The 15,857-nt window shown below is 36.6% G+C and overlaps 1 long non-coding RNA gene across 1 annotated transcript; it reads right to left on the bottom strand.

The window, feature by feature from the left end:
* Positions 1-11,714: 11,714 nt before the first annotated feature.
* LOC121674312 lies at positions 11,715-15,416 on the bottom strand. Its single transcript, XR_006019541.1, has 3 exons — positions 15,234-15,416; positions 12,927-13,001; positions 11,715-12,090 (listed from the first exon to the last, which is right to left on the bottom strand). It is a non-coding gene; the product is annotated as an uncharacterized LOC121674312 (long non-coding RNA).
* Between the last annotated feature and the right edge of the window lie 441 nt (positions 15,417-15,857).

Below are 15,857 nucleotides of genomic sequence, written 5' to 3'. Positions count from 1 at the left end.
ATGTATTATTAATTAGGAAGGCATAGCTTTATTAGAGTCACTGCTGATACCAACATTACTTGGATAAGTTCGGTGTCCTCACACAAGAACATTATAACAGCAGCAATGTTCAACAGAGCCTCAAAAATAAAGATGTACTTCGAAGTTTTTCAGATATCCTACAGTTGCTAAGGCATCTCCAGAAAGAGGAGTAAACTGAAAATAGCACAGGAAATTTTACACCCATTTCTCTTTTGTTTTCTTAACTTTCTTGTGGGTAACAGAAAACTCCTAATAAAGGGAATGAAATGTAGTTTTTACACCTGAGTCATGAGTCATCCCCTCAGTTTCAAGCTGATCCAATGCTCAGTGGAATCCTGGTAAGGGTCAAGTCATCAATATGAAATTTAACTTGTATTCACAAAAGTAGGTATTTTTTCTCCATTCTCCTCCCTCCCCAAAATGTATTAACACCAAGTAAGAAAGTTTTCATTTGAAAGATAATTATTACGAAATTATACTTGGACATAATAAGTTCACTACAAGATCCAGAGAAAGGAGAGAAGAATCAGAGGTTATCAAACTCACTATAAAATCTGGCTCATGCTTTCCCCAAAAACCTCATTTAATTTGCCCAGGATTTATAAAACAAATTCACATAATAACATTTCACATATTCTTATGTTAAATACTATAATTTCTGTCTGAAATATTCATAATTATTATGCTTTTCAGAGGTGAATTACAAAGTCTTCTGCACCCGTCTTCCCAAAATCTGATTCTAAGTGCTTGCAAGTCTATTCCCTTCGGAAGCAAAAGCAGCCCCAGGTGTCTCAGGATCAATAGAAACTAAATGACAAAGCTTGACAAAGTATATTAAATTGTCAATAAAGTCAATAAATATTTTCCACTGTAAAGATAGATCACCAGCTTATGAATTTCGCTAGTGCAGGTTTAGCGAAGAAAAAATAGGTCTTTACTGCCAAATCAGTTATGAGCTGTTCTACTCTACTGCCAGTATGATGTGAGTATAAACACCATATTCTTCATAGTAGCATCCATGAAGCATTCTACTTTAAAACTGAGTCTGCTTTTGAGTTTGATGAAACAAATGAAAATTCTCTATTAAAACACAGTGATGGCATCATGGTCACTCTTTACAATGAAAAGCTAAGAACTAACAGTAGATTCTTGATCAGATCTCCAAGGTTGAGTGTGCGTGGTTATTGTGATGGCCTGGCCCTTGCTGGCAGCCAAACTTCCACCCATCATTGGCTCATCCACTCCTCTCAGGAGGACAGGGGGGAAAATAAGAAAAGTAGGAACTAGAAAGCTCAGGCTGAGGTCAGGGAGGTGACTGATGAAACAGACTTAACTTGGAAAATCTTATTTATCAGCAATTAAAATGAATATTTAATTATATTATTATTCATTATTATTAGATAGTCAGAGACAGCCAACCTGACCTCAAGTATGCTGAAGCATTGGGCCAGGCAATGCACATCTTCTCAGGAGCTAATTTTGCCATCTTTCTCGAATGAATTTACCCGCACAGAGTTCCACACTGCAATTGCTAGGCTGCCAATAGAAAATATCTCTGGCTAAAAGTCAAACCCCAATACATAAACCATATTAAAGGAAGAATGAAACCTACACCATTTGATTGACCTTCAATGCCCTGAGAAGATTTAAGAATTTCGCACGGTTAAAGAGTTGCCAAAATACAAAGCAAAGGACTGATTTTTATGGATGAAATTTTAAATAGGCCTATAATATTGGACTTCTTAGATTGCACATGAAAGAAGGGAAAAAAAACCCATCCCAACCTTCAAATGCAATTTCAGATCCTTCTTTGAAAGTCTGGTTTAAAAAGAGGGGAATGGCTACAATCTCCCCCTCACCTAGAGATTTTAATGGATTAAAACCATTTCAAGTCTGTGAAAAAAGCCCTATCACAGTCCCAGTCAACATTTTCTTTCATTTTTTATTCTCATTACTACTTCAGAGCAGTCTAAATAACAGCAAATAAGGAAATTAAAGTTGCAATCCAAACGCTAACCCTCTGAAGTCCCCTTTTGCCTTCAAACAACTGTATGAAACTGAAACTTTATGCTTAATACTCTCCAATACATTTAAGTCATTTATTTGCATATCACTTGGATGCTAAAGCTGTAACTTGCATTTTATTAGCAGATGGGCCTGATTCTTGCCTTCCCCTGATACAGATTAGCAATGTTGACCCTGACTTTCTGGATGGCTCATGCTTAGTTGATAAAAATCTTGGCTTTTCTCTCTGTAACACTGCTCTTCCTAAATCCCACCTAAGGTACTAAGCAGCCACACACCCTCTGAAATTTGCGTTGTTGATATCTGCCTCTCAACGAGAATGCTTTGCAAAAACAATTAGGATCAAATCTTGCTTGTGTCTGCTGCAAAGAGGAGCTCTCTGGGTTTTTTACTCCTATTTTTAGAACATTCTGTTTCTAATGCCATGGCAGCTGTGTACAAATATAGAGAAACACCTTGAAGCATTGATAAACAGACGCAACAGAAAACAAAAGCTGTCGCATTTCCTGTGGCCATTTGTGGGTGAAATTGCATATGTAAAAATACTGCAATTATGTAATACAGTGATATGTACATGTTTCAAAGTAAATATATTAAAAGCAGATTATGCAGCATATATTTGTTACCCACTTTAAATTATTACTAGAAGTCAGAGAAAGATTTATTTGATTGCCTCGCGGGTTTATCTTCATAATTTACAATAGAGCAACTACTTTGCTTTAAATGCAGCTTTTTTTTTTCCCCTGACAGTTTCATCTACCTGGTCACCAAGCTGATACACGACAGAGTAGCACCAATGGTGCAAGGAACTGATTTTTAATTACATAAGTGGACCTGTCATGTGGCTATGACTGATATTTCCAAGTCCTTTCAGACTGCGGACTAACAGCATACATCAAATGTCCTGCCATTCCACCACTTCCTTGTGGCATTTACAGCCCGGCTTCCACAGAAGTTAGAACAATCCACTTTTATGTAATGTGGCTGCTGGAAGTGAGACAATGTAGCCATCAATTTGTATTTGGTAGGTCAGTATTATCCACGAGTTTAAAAACTTATTGTTAGAAGAGGCAAAGTCTCTCCAATCCTGCTGTAAACAAGAGTGTTTAAGAAACCCAACTCCCCCAACTTTAACTTGCTTCCAACTTTATAGTATTTACTGTTTTAGATAACAAAGGATTGTCTGCAGATTACTGTGGATTAAAATTAAGCTATAACTGCAGGCCTGCATACTGATCTCAAGTTTGATGGTATGAGGAAGTCGATGTTCTTCTTATCCATCCCTGTGATCATCATTATGCACTTTCTCGACTATCTCCAAGAGGTATTTTATTTTAACCCGAGTAAACTGTTATATAAAGTTGCTAACAGGGAGAATGGCTGCCTTCCATACGAATCAAAGTGGTTCCATTTTAAAGTGATTAGAACTGTGTCAGTCTTCAGACCCAAATATGTGTAGCCACTGTGTAATACAAAAGCCCTTATGAAAGGCTCACTCAGAAGATGCATAAAAACTTTCCATTCCCTAACACTTCAAAATTCCACCTGAGTAAAATCTCACTTTACAATGAAAGGAAAATATTTTAGTGGTGGTGCCAGGGACAAGGTGAGGAGGATATACAGTACCAGAAAGGATTCTGCACTAACGGATGCTGAGTATCCAGCCAAGAGACATATTCGTTATGGAACAGACTTCTACAAACTGAAAATAAGCTTGGCTGAGGTAGGTTTCAGTCAACAACTTGGATCCTCCAAAGGCAAAAGTAAAAAGCAGTTTAGTCCTTCCCCCCTCTCCCACTCCCTTTCTGGGTCCACTCCTCCCCAGTTTGGACAAAGAAATTCATACAAATTCTGTATGAAGTGTGTCATACAGAATGAGGACATAGGAGCTTCTTTCCATGCTCCAATTCAAAAAATGTGAAAGAAAAATGTCTGCTCTGCATCTTGTTTAAATCTGCCATTTTAAACCATGTTCTGAGTTTATCCATGCTCAGAGGTACTTACTTTCTAAATTTTACTTTTATTTCTCTGCTCAAAAAAATGTTACCACAAGTAAATTTCCCTTTGAATAGTCTGTCAGAGAAGAAGAAACAGTGTTTGCTATCTGCCACCAAATTTTACATCCTGTCCTATAATCTTATTTTCGTAGGCTAAAGGATGTCTGGAGAAGGCTGAGAGAGGTCTACGTTTGTGCATCCTAGCAGGATTCCGCACTGGTAAATACCACCTACCTAGTGTTCTTGGGTTAGTGGATCGAAATTTCTTTATAGAACTTGAGGGTCTGCACTCATCTGTGCTAAATGAATGTAAGGACATTTACATTAGGTTAGAAATGCAAACTTAGGAATAGATTGCCTCATAGGCTTGTATTAGTGCCTTTATTTTAGGTGCATTATCAGATTATATGGCTGAAGATATCATATGCTATCTATATTATGAACACACCCCTATATCCCTTGAATATAGTTTCTAGCACTAAAATATTTTGCATGCCATATGCAATGGTGGCCAAAAAGAAACTTATTAAATGTCATCAAAGCTAAGGGACCCTATCAGCATTGTAAGAGAAGCCTTATTAAGATGAAATTCTGTATTTCAGCTCATTGTGAAGTGATTTGACATTTCCGTGTCACATCTAATACTCCTATCAATAATGTAATACACAGTACACAGATTTCAGTGAGTGGAAAGACGGGTTTGTATGCATCAGTTATCTGCTGGAGTTACCATTATAAGAAACTGTGCTGTTAACCTGTATTTGGATTTATGCTTCTTTTCTCTGCTTTTGATCAAATCTATGATAATTTTTATAAGATAAAACAGAGAGAGCGGCTGGAAGAACAGCTCATCTGAATGCAAATGAGCTTTTTGTCCCCCCACATATCTCTCAAGGCTTATCTTTTTATTACTCTCACAGAAAGCAGGACAGTCTGGTTAGAGCCAGGGGCTAAATCAGAAATGCCTTGACAATCCACTGATAACATGGCATTTTTAGAATATATTTTCTACTCTAAGCTCCAATGGCTAAGGGTGAATCATAAAATTGTACAAGTCGATCAGCTTAGGATCTGTTTTTCACATGAAGACTTATGAAAATTCAAGTGTACTTTGTCACCTGAAACCAACTTTTACTTTGAACATCTACAACACACTACAGTCACAGGCCAGAAATATGACTGCAAGAGAATATAAATGAAAAAAGGACTTTTGCTTACTAGATTTGGGGGTTTTTACTGCTGAATATATCTTCTGCTATATTGCCAACTATCAGATAAAAAGTTAGAATCAAAAGATGATGTTAAGAAAATTAGCGTACATTATTCCTTGAGTCCCGAGGGCTGAGGTTACTTTTCATCTCTTCTATTATTTCTCAGTCTCAGAACACAGCTAGCCTGGTCCTGTTATATCTGGTCCAACTGCAAGTACCATTTTTTCCAATTGGTTTTCACAACTTACACCTCTTTCACTTGTGCAGTTTTATTCATTTGTAGGTTTTGTTTGGTTCTTTTCACTCATAGGTAGCAAAAATTGGTTCACGTGAAACGTATATCAGACAGATACAGTCCATCAGCTTTAGGGTTTTTGGGTTTCTTTTCCTTTTCTGGACATAGTTAACAGCAATTTCTGTACTTCTCCCACACAAAAACTAGCACAAGCTTCCCAAAAATGCAGTTTTTGAGAGGCATGCATGTTGGACCATAATTACATGTAGATCAGTGGAATTGCTTCACTAAAGGGGAAAATTAAAGGAGACTAACTAACCGATAGGTTAACAAAAGGTGAGCATTAATGGATGGATAGATCAATTTAAGTGCCAAGTGTCCAGAGTAGCTTTCAAGGGTGATAATGGATTTTAGTACCACTGTAGGGACAGATTTTAATTGTGCACTGTAACAGTGCTGTTTGAGCCATTATATGACTGAATTATTACTATTTCTGTAACAACTTGGATGTAAAACTTGACTCTGGGCTGAATTGTGGCACTTAAGGGAATCCAGGACGAAATTATTTTACACATTCAACACAATGAAATGTATTTTGCATTCCTGGCATTACCATTTGCCAACCTTAAACAAATTCTGTGCCAAGCCAATTTATTGTATAAAACCCATGCATTGGTATAACCTATGGTGGTATCTTCCAGAGAAGGAGAGAACAAGAAGGAAACTTCAGCATGTGTCCTAAGAGGTCAAGATCCATGCATTCAGTAGGAGAGAGCAGAGAACAAATGAATCAAGGAAATAAATAGGAAGAGAGAGAGGTAGACTGACGTAAACACTCTTTGCATACTTGAGTTATGCCTTGTTATGCCTCCACAAATCCATATGCAGACACAGTAATTCTATGAACAAATCCTGAGTGCTCCATGCCCCTCCCAAGCAAATCAGTAGATCTAAACTTCAGAACGAATAAGACAGAAATCTCCCAAGACTTAATGGCTTCATCTGTCATATAGTGACTATACCCTTGATACACAAAGTTCCTTAATCAATATTTACTTCTCGTATTTCTGTTTTAAAATTAGAATGCAAGCACCATATCCATAATGCAATGTTTCTGAAACTGAAGAGCTAAGACTCTCATCCCAATTAAAATGCAGCAAGCAGATTGGTTTTAACACTCGGTGGCATTCTTTTTATGGACTCTTATTCCTTCTTAGACCACATAGTTATAAATAATCCATGCATAGAGCAATTAGGCCTTTTTCTTGTTTTATGGGTTACAGACTCTATGCTGTGCAAGTGTCGTATAATATTCTAAAGCACTACAATGCAACAAAACACATTTAAATCCCTACATTAAGAGTAATTGAATAATTTTGATATTTAATTGCTCTTCTTCTGTCATATGATTACAGTCTTTTGAGTGAATCACACAATTACTGAGTCCAGACCAAAGAATGACTGCTACCCAAAGCCATTTTAGAAAAGAGCATCTTTAGCACCTGCAAATGATGAAATATAATGATGAAATAGGACACTGACAGGAGTACAAGGACCTGCAATTTTCACACAACTAACAAATCAGAAATCAAACAACAGAAAGTGCCTTCCACACTTTTTATGGTAGAGAAGCAATAGAGTTTTGACTTATTTTAAAAGACTGATCTCATGTGTTTACAGGATCCTGTGAATGACAAGGGAGAGTTGGGTGACTGAAATCAGAGAGAAAAGTCTGCTTCAGTGGCCTCACACCAAGACTCACATGGTTCTTCTGTTCTGTGCAGAACTTAGAATAAAACTGAGGCAGGGGGAAGCTACAGAAGACAGAGGCACACTTGGCTTTGCCTTTATTTTTTAAAGCTAAAATCTCTACTGTACTTTCTCTTCTCTTGCAAAAGTGCTATTTATAACCTTTATACTTTAAACATAGAGTAGGTTACACAGAATTATAGAATATCTATAGAGTTGCTTTAGGAAACTTTGCAGCAACAACTGAAATCTTTGCCCTCCTCTACATAGAAAAGATTCAATATTGCCTAGGGACTTACATTCAAGGACAGAAATAGAGTGAGAAAAATCTTTCTTAATTTTCTAAAATAAATTTAGTAGACTGTAAAAGACTGGGAAGAATATTAATCTGTTTGACTCATACACACTCTCTTCTAAGACATTAATTATGCAGCAGGGGCATTTAGCATAAAAATACAAGCTTTGAAATGTGAGTGTTAAGTGTAGTACAGGGAAATGAAACTGATAGAACTGATAGAAAGAGATTGAAAGAGGCTAATTAGAAAACGTCTGGAAGTGCATAACCATTTGACAAAAGCACTGTGGGCTTTAGCAGATTATTAATGGTTTGCAAGATTTAGTATCCAATCACCTTTGAGATCAGCTTTTTTTCCCCACCCAATTTAGTCTCAACAACAAAAATGCAAAACAGCAAATGCAACTGTTGTTTATAATGAGGTCACAAGCTAATTGTGTTCTTATTTCAAATTTTAGAGTAATAGCCCTAGGAAGATAGTGCCTTAAAATAAACATTAGTTCAGCAAGCTAAAGCTATAAACTGGAAAACTGTGACCACATTCTTATCTTTCTTGGTTTTTCATAAAAAGTGAGCATAAATCTTCGTCCTGTGGGTCTCAATCTCACTGAAGGTATTAATGCTCTGAGAGGAATTCCCTTTAGTAGGTCTAAGCAGATTCCATTACTGCAATGATATTTTCCCCAAGGAAAAATAGAATAGATAATGTTTCATTCCAGCAGTCACTCATTTAGTCATGTGGCTGAGGAGTATTACTTCTCTCTGTGTGCAATGTTCTGAAACTAGACCCATGAGAAGAGTGACTCGAGACCTCACCACCAATTTTCAATGGAATTCATGTAACAGCAAAGCCTTTAGAAATTATGCAGCAAGTTTATGCAAAACTAGAAGACTTAAAATCATTAGTTTCTCCATCAAAAGGAAACAGTATTTTGAGTATTTGGGAGGTAGATTAAAAAGATGACCCCATATTTTGCCTATTAATCAATTTTAGTAAGAAGGAGGATGTTATTGACATTACACATTACAACAGGGAGTCAGGTAGAAGTGGATGTAGATTACACACCTATCGAATCAATCTGCAGTGCTCTGCTACTTCTGTGAGCCAGGTCTTCTGATTTACCAGAGAGCTTTACATTTCAGAAAATTACGAGAAGTGTGTTTTCTCTAATTTTCAAGCCCACTGGTTTATGGTTGATCATGACACAGCATTTGCTATTATTTGTTAATAATCACACTCTGGGTTTACCACAGAATTACAATAATCTGGCAACAATCCCATGTGCAGTTGGATACAATACACAGATGTGTTTATATTACTTATTCAGAGATAAATAAACAAGCAAAGGGACTAGAGTTTTATGAAACTCTATATACTAGAATACTAAAACAGCGGCAAGGTGCCAGTGGGAATATCAAAAGTAGGCATGTTTCTGGAACTACAGTCCCACATCTGTGAGAACTCTGAAGTGCATGGATCTTATTTTTCTATGGAAGTATTAACTATTCAATAAAACCCACTTCGATAGAACATTCATAGCAATAGATTCTGTATAATAGCAATGTAGTGTTCATTTGAACAAATGCTTGCAACATTTAGGCACTTCATGAAATCACTGCGTGAAACACACAGTGTAACAGAACACGTGTCATTCACGTAATTTTGCAAAGTGACTCAAAGGTTGCAATTCTTTCATAAAATGACTGGTTTCAGAATATGACCAACATAAATATCCTTTGTCCTGCTTGTTTCAAAAATCTGCAGTAGCACACCAGGGAATCAGACCCACACTGTGCCATGTCATGACCTAGAAAACAGAAACCAAATAACAGCACTGGAACTACCGCTATTTTGTTGGCCACAGATAGGTTTATAATAATTTAAAGCACAAATGGCTGCAAAGAAGAAGAATGGAAGGCAAGGACAATAAAACACGGGGTGTTTCCTGGGAGAAGTTCAAGAGCTGTCTATCACTCCAGCAGCAACCTCAAGTTAATCAAGTTCTACAAGCCCTGGTTTGTCTGGAAGATGGAATGAATTAATGTCCAACAATGCAGAACTCCCTGAGGAATTCTTAATAAAACAATGAGGATTTTATGTAAAAGTAAATGACAGAGTACACTACTTTTCAAGCTAAATATTGAAATAGGACTTATTTTCAGAGTGCTTTTCAAACATTTAAGATTTGTTTTGAAAACAGAAAAGAAAAAAAGCTACTGATTTGCATGTGGTATTTACAAAAAGTAGATAAAGTGGCAGCAACATTATGTCCACATTTGCAACTGCTGGTATTAAAAAAGGGAAATATGAAATTTTGTTTCAACCCTTCTCTAAGGTTATTTTTGCAGGATTAGTTAGATCAGTAGTGACTGCAATATTAGTGGGAGGGAGAGGGGGAAGTTGTAATATTCGTGAACGATTAGGATTCTTTTTAAAAATGTTGCCATCTGCGTTAATAAAATGTACATACTTTTATTTTGCATGGAAACCCTGAAAACAGCATTCATGTGGGCATGCTTCATGGCTCAGGCTCTGGAAGGTATAAAATAGTTTGCAAAATACTGATCCTCAGTGCCATTCATCACAGGATCCAAACACACATTAGGTCTTCAAACTAATAGGTGTTGGGCGTCTTGCTTAAAAATTCCACAGCAACAGTTTCTATATGAGGTCTGCCTGTGAAAAAGTTTGCAGAATCATACCCCCTTGTTTTTCATAGTTCAACAGAAGTCCTGTAGAGAATCAGCTATGAATAATCTTATATTAATAAATCCCATTCAGCTTTACCTTTGAGACCTGTCCCACTGGAATTTAAAATTAATCTCTAAGTATTTGTTAGGAAAAAAAAAGAAAATTATGCATTACCTTATGGATGTTTCCCACTGAAACGTGCCTTTGTTCATTAACTCTTTTAGGTTGACTTTACTTAGATTCTGTTTTTATTCTTGGACTTAGTATGTTTTAATGGTTACAGGGCTATTAAAAATGGTGAAATAGCTGTGGTCAATTTTCCTTTTTTGGTCTCATCCACGGAGATAGCAAAAGTCAGGTCAGCCCTACTAAAAGAAACGTTGATCCTGCCGAGATCTTGAATCCAGGTTCTCCAGCTCCATCTTCTGGTACAAAAGTACATAAGAAAAAAGTACTCCCACAGCCGATTTTACCAGCCATAATGTCTTGAATATATAATGGGATTCCAGCAAAAATGAGGTTATCATTCATAATATATGACAAGATCTGAGTTGGTAGTTACTTTACTGAAAGGCAATAATTTCTCTCCCCAGTTTTCACATATTTTCCCCATTTCTTCTAATCCCCAATATGTAATGTAATTAATCTCAAAGATGCTTCAATCCATATCCAGGGACTAGATAAAAATCATTTCGGGATTGTATTCAAGATTGAAACAGACTCAAAATAAATCTTAAAATCTTCTGGGATTCACTTACTACAGATGTCATGTAACATGCACAGAGTTTGAACAAGTCATTCCAGTCTGCACCAGAATAACAGAACCAACTCAAAATCAAATCCTTGACTCCTTAGAATTTAAAGTTTCCCAGGATTTCTATGGGTTTAGTCACATAACTCACTCTGCAATGAACATTAAAAACAGAACTTAAAACCTTGTTTTTTTTCTGAAAACCTTGTTCTTGCTTCCTCTGGTAAACTGTATATGTAAGTGCTGAATATTCTAAACTATTCCAATGCTAAAACAATTCAATGTTAAGCAAAATTAAAATTAAAACACAGGAAAAGGCAAATCACTTCGCTAAATCTGGTTCAACCCCACCTTTTTAAAGCAATGTGTTACTTATGGTCTCTTTAGGATTAGGAAGTGCTTTAAGCTGCTGCTGTTCTCACTAATACTGCATGAAGACCTTGAGCTCAAAAAAACCACAAAGGAGATTGGCCTCAGTGCACAAACAGCTCCACTGTGTGTGGCTTTCTGACACAAGATCAAAGGAAATATTAATCCCCAGATTTAGTAAAATTTGAGTCCTTAAAAATTGCAGTCTTGGAGGTTAACTTAGGAATTTAGATGTCTCTTAGTCATTTTAATTATTTGTGATATTTAAAAGTATTTGTGATAGGCACCAGTATTGCAATATTCCACTATTGCTGCAGCTTTATTTGTGATATTTAAAATATGCTTCCTAATAAGCACCAGCATCACAATTTGCAGTACTGCTGCTACTGCCAATTTAGTTTTAGCAAATTAGTTATGTTGTCAAAGCACTGAACTGTGTTGAATTACACCATTTGATTTAGAGTCTTCCAAGATGTACAGGAAGAGACATCTGAAACCTGATGCAAAGTTCACCCCCATAGTTCCAACTCTTATTTTCCTGCCCAAATCATTATATTGTCACATGAGCTATGGAAACAGCTGCTGGACTGAAAGAGAAAATAGAGGTAGTTCTCCTACCTGCCTCAGTGAAATGATTTGTGCTTTGAGGTTTTTGAATGAAGAATATCATTGAAGATCACAAAGAACAGTGATTTCTAGATTTGTCCAGGTAAATGTCAACATTTTCTTGATGGAGGGTATTTTTCTGTAATAGAGAGTGCAGAGTTCTTTAATTTCAAAACAGTATTTGACGTGGGGAAGGGAGAGGAGAGTTGGGAATATTTTCTATTTGAATATAGCTCCCATTATTTTTGAATTACAAAAAAATTATCATTTTGTAGTTATGGCTTCTTACTGTGTTGCAATGGAAAAAGCTAGCACAGTAAACTGTTTTCAAATCAAAAAGTGCAACAAGGAAAAATGATGGAGAATAACAATAAAAGCACACTAAACAGTGGGGTGAATGCTTCAACAGAACTTAAAGGAAGACAACTTCTAAAAATTGTCTTCTAACATTTACTCTACAGTCACACCAAATTTGAAGCTTTTAACTCCTAGGAAGTCTCATTACTCCCTGCCTTCCTCTAATTTACCAAACAGTGAATTATTTACATTAAACAGAATTTCTTCCACAGGAAAGGCTTGCATGGTACTTAAAAGCCTGAATAAGTCAGGGGCTTCAGCTTAAATGTATACCACCCAAAAAATCCTTTCAGTATCTGGATTGTATTACCTTATTCTACTACCTGTCCATCTGAATTGTTCAGGAATCCACACCAGAAATGCTAGACAATGTCTGTCTATGAAGCTGTGATGTTTTTTCAGTTAGAAAAAAATTTTTTTTTAATTCCCAATTTGCCACAGGTTAACTTTCCATACAAATTATGATGTACTACACCCAAATCCTTGCTATAGCAGGAAGCTCACTTCAGTCTGGAAGTCTTCATGTTGCACCCTGCAGGAATCAACTTATTTTCCATAAAGGGCTGGAAAGCCCCACAAGAACTGGTTTTGGCTGAAGAACTTCTCCGATGTACTTACTTGTGGACTTAGCCAGGTCAGGGATCTATCTTATCTCCCTCTTCTTTGAAGTTCAGTGTGCAACCACTTGTACTGCTGCAAGAAGAACAGAAGAATCATCTGCCTATAGCAAGGACTCTTCTGGTGGGCAAAGTCCAAATTCCATTCGTCATACAAAAAAAAGTGAGGAATTAATGTTTGCTCAAAATTTCATCCTTGACTAGTGAAAACATTGGAAGTCTACGTACATGTTTAAAAATGGAATTGTCCTAATTTCTACCAAAAAAAATTAGATTCCACCACCATTTTTCTTTGCCCACTCCTTTACTGGAGATCCAAACAGCTGAGAAAGCACGGAAGAGTCTGTGGGAATGGTGGGCTAAGTTAAAATAAGAGAATCTCTTGTATCTTCCCTAAGGTAAGAATACAGATCACACAGAAGAGTATTCTGAGAAAAGTATTTCTTAGAGGAACACAGAAGACCTCAATTACTATCCAGTGAGGTGGGTAATACATGTTTGTTAAAAAACTATATGACTGTTTTTATACAAGATTTTACTTATCTATTAACTATCACATATTTTGGAAAACAAAAAGACCGCAGCAAAGTAAAATCCCACATTTTTCCTATATCTAAACAACAACAGTATTTCTGAAATGGAAATCCAGAGCCTCAGCAGATAAATATCACCACCTTTCTTCCTTCACTTTGTTCAGGGAATTTGTCATACCCTGCTTCTTCTGGTTTCATTCAGTTGGAACTTCTGTTTGCACAGTGATTGCTCTTTAACGGTTTGGGATTTAAACCAGTCCCTGAAGAGATAACTGACAAAAAAGTGATGTTACTTTTTAGATCCTTTCTAATTATTTCTACCCTCACCCAGTACCTGCAAACATCTGATCTCCTTCACTATGCTCCCAGCTCATTAAAATTGGAACACTAAATAAGAATATTCAAAAGATTGCATTTTGCATTGCTAAAGGCACCACTACAGTTACTTGACTCATCCTTCAGACTAGAAATAAATAAATAGATGCAGTCTAGGACAGGTGAAAGAAAGACACTATGGGGTTTTTTTTTTAAGGAGACTTAGTAGATTTGCGACCGACCTTTTATTAAGGAAGAGTTTCTAAGGGAATCAACTTAGAGAAATTACTTAATACTTAGTATGTATCTAATTGATTGCAGTTCTTTTTTTACAAATAGAAACCAACATTTTCACTACCACAGTTGGTGGTTTGTAATGTTGAGACTGAAGAGTACTGCAAGGCTAATTTCTCCTCCAGCCTTCATTATTTTTGTGTACCTCAGCACTTCCTCACCCTTACTGAGACTTGATGCAAATTTAAAATACCCTAATAGAGCTGAGATAGTATTGCAACAATGTTTATCTATTGTATCATTAGGGCTCTTGTTACTGTAATGTCACAGTTCTGAGCAACAATTCTCATTTTATGGCCAGGTAATTGAGCTCTATGATACATTAACTGATTTGCAGGGGAAATACATTAAAAGCTGGTTGGAAAAGCGAATTATTCAGGATCTTCACTCTACTTGCCTTTTAGAGCTACCACACTAGGACCCCTGAAGGAGTTTGTTTTATCTCATGTCAGTGAAGCTACAATTTAGTGTTTGTCCAAATAATGTTCACATTCTAAAATGAAATTGAGGTTACTGTGGTTTCATGAGTTATAAAGGCATAGTTAAAGATTACTGCTGATTCTTAGATCAGGATCACTTCTCAGCTCAAGGAATATTTAGTGGGAAGAGCTAAGGCAAAAGACAGAATTCAATGAAGTGTTGCTGATAAAGTGAGTTATGAGTTACGTATGAAAATGTTAACAAGGGTGATCCAGTCAGAAGTCCTGGCTGCCTGTGATTCAGTCTGCAGCTGGTAGCACCCAGAGTGCCAGTGATCCAATCACTCCTGAGGAACAAGTTTTTTAAAGTCACCACTGTTGTTTCAGGATCAGTGAAATATAGGACAGAGACAGAACTGATGGTACTCCCTCAGCATAAATAGAACTTTTCCAGTGATGAATTTGCCCCCTCTGGTCCTATCTTTGATATTCCTCTTTTAAAATTCCTGTTTTTATCAGCTTCTCATAAAAGGCTTTATCACTCAGAGAAGTGAATGTTAGAAGTGTTCATTTGAACGAAATAAAGAATTAAGCAACATCTTCCCTAACCTGATTTTGTAGAAGTTGGTTTTGTTTCGTTTTTTTAATGACCCCATGCAAAAGTAGGATCGGAGAAAGAAATTGAGAAGGTTGGCTAAAAGGAGTCAGCCGATAGTAACCTGCCAGTAACCTCCTGCTGCAGCTCACCTGCTGGAAGTCCGAGGTAAGAGGACAAGTGCTTCATTTTCAATCAAGTCCATATAAACCACAAAAAAGGCAGAGGGACAAACATGATTCATAAAGGCAGCCGTCTGTGGCCAAAAGCAGCGGAGTCAGCAGCTAACGTTTCACTTCTGATGATAGCCCCCTTGCAAAAGTTCCACTTGAGTACCTGCCGGAAAGTAGAGGTTGTTCTTCATTTATGTGTCAAACCATAACAGCCATACTTCTGTTGCTATTCAAAGAACAGGGGTAAACTCTGGGGTTTGTTAGCTTTAAAATAGTTTCCAATTTCAGGCCTAATAGAAGGCAAAATGGAAAATATCACAGGTAATAGTACTTAAAAATAGAAATATGGAAGAACACAGTGTTATACTCATGTTACCTATTGCTTTCTTCAGCAGAGAAAAGTCTTTGCAAACACAAAAATACATCATTTTTCCCCCAATGGAAAAAAAAAATAAAAATCTATCTTATAGCTGGTAAGAAAAGCCATAAAACCAAAGAAAGCCTGATTCCTGTAAACAGCAAATATTCTTTAAAAATTCAGTTTGGGGAGCATAAATATTTAATGGCCTTGAGCATGTCTTAGAAGCTCAGATTTACTCAAAA

This window comes from Corvus kubaryi, unplaced genomic scaffold (genome assembly GCF_017639235.1).
Source record: "Corvus kubaryi isolate FWS band 111438036 unplaced genomic scaffold, C.kubaryi_AGA036_p1.0 67, whole genome shotgun sequence".
NCBI lineage: Eukaryota > Metazoa > Chordata > Aves > Passeriformes > Corvidae > Corvus > Corvus kubaryi.
Note: the sequence above shows the minus strand (reverse complement) of the source record. Positions and strands in the feature narration are given on the sequence as shown.